At 40.7% G+C, this 1,878-nt stretch overlaps 1 protein-coding gene across 1 annotated transcript in view; it reads left to right on the forward strand.

The window, feature by feature from the left end:
* The first annotated feature begins 6 nt into the window (after positions 1-6).
* The window catches only part of LOC109968095 (interleukin-1 receptor type 1-like), a 29,201-nt gene continuing 27,329 nt past the window's right edge, over positions 7-1,878 (forward strand). Inside the window, exon 1 of the mRNA XM_020614120.1 lies at positions 7-36. The gene's annotated coding sequence lies outside the window, so the exon portion shown is untranslated. The remainder of the gene's footprint in view (positions 37-1,878) is intronic.

Below are 1,878 nucleotides of genomic sequence, written 5' to 3' on the forward strand. Positions count from 1 at the left end.
TTGCTTTTACTGAAGGACTAGAAAAACATCAAGCTGGTGAGTTTTCACTTTTCAACAACATTACCTAGAGCTGGAATCATTTCAGTGCTCTGCAAGATCGCAATCCCTCACATAACCATTAGTGTAAGTGGCATGGCTACAGGACTGCTGGCTCCATATCCACTCTGTTCATTTCAAAACTTCTAGTGATACGTCAGCCAAGCTGGATTTTGTGGAGACACACACTGGTTCCCCTGCTCACCAAGCACTGGAGCTGCTTTAACATTATTTAACTTTCTTATTTTTATTTTCTTAAATTCAGATTTATACATTTGACATTATTCCTGGCATGTACAGTTAGAGGAAAGCAGGTGCTTCTTCAGGTGTGAAATGTAAAGTTGGAATAACATGACTCTGTAATGTTAACACCACCAAAAAATGGATTTACTGTAGTTAGCAGCAAGCATGCACACATGGGGAGCCAGACACACCTCAACAGCAGATTTCAATGTGTACTGTGGTAAACCTTGAACTGAAACATCCCCAACTTGTAATAGTATCAGCAACAACTTTTAAAACTAGATATGATTCCACTCATCAAACAGACACATCACAAATGACTGCACACTGCAGCCTAATGCAAACACACCAAGAATGTCTTGTTACTAACAGAACAATGGCCCCTGCCCCAACATCTGACCACAAAGAGGTTTCTGTGGGCTGATGGGGAAAAACAAAAACTTTGTTGAAACACTATGAGACAGAAATGAGAATGAGAACAGTTAAGTGTGTCGGTATGTTTGTTCTAAATGGCAAATTGTGGCTGTAAATGTAGTTCACGTTTTTTTGAGGTGCATCCTGTTTGAAAGTGTGACATTTACCTGGGATTGTGGTTAATGGGGACTCTCCACTCTAGTGGGAAAGCCCAAGTGTGGCTTCACACCTTATTTTTTAACAGTGGTTTTTGGAAACATTCCTCTAAGTTCAGTTTAAATTTTCTCTGGTAGTGCTCCACTTTAGTCATTTAGTTTGTCGGAAACATTTTTTTTCAAGTGGTTAGCCACAAAATGTCCAAGTATAGCTAATTAGCTGATTTATAAAGTTTTGATGAGTACAATTTTTTTTTTTTTCCCCATCTATCAATTTTCTTCCATTTATCTGAGATCGGGTTGCGGTGGCAGCAGGTTCAGCAAGGCAGTACAGTGCAGGATATGGTTCTTATTACCATTGCTAACTCAGAGACGAGACAGTCCAAGTAACTTCAAAACAGTGCTGATTTATTCAAAGGATCACAGGTAAAGTTAACATTACACGCTCAAGTATCTTGCACCTCCAACCTGCACGCAGGCAGATGTAAGATGAAAGACCCTGAACCACAACAGGCCTATACATTATAACACCTCGGTTGGGCTAGCCCCATATTACACAGAAACGTCAACCGAGACATCTCTCTCACCAGCTTTGCAGCTGGCCCTAGCAGTAGTCAAAACATGCAGCAAATCAATGTGTGAATGTGTGTGTGTGTTGGTTAAGTGGTGTGTAGCTAAAAACATTCTCACGTCCTCTAGTATAAAGGCTCTATTTGTTTTAGGCTCTTCTGGCTCTTTCAAACCAGGAACTCAAAGACAAAGTAGACCACTTAGATTATATAAAAAAACAACCGTGCTGGTTTATTCAAAGGATCACAGGTAAAATTAACATTACACGTCCTGATCTCTTCTACCCCCAAACCTGCGCGCAGGCAGCCTGGAAGATGAAAGACCCTGAACCCAAGATCTCTATACAATTTATCTGGTTTGGGCTAACCCCATTCTACACAGGCACGTCAAACCGTGACGTCACCTGATATGCCAGCTTGCAGCTGACCATAACAATAGTCAAAACATGAAGAAAATCAAT

This window comes from Monopterus albus, unplaced genomic scaffold (assembly GCF_001952655.1).
Source record: "Monopterus albus unplaced genomic scaffold, M_albus_1.0 scaffold142.1, whole genome shotgun sequence".
NCBI lineage: Eukaryota > Metazoa > Chordata > Actinopteri > Synbranchiformes > Synbranchidae > Monopterus > Monopterus albus.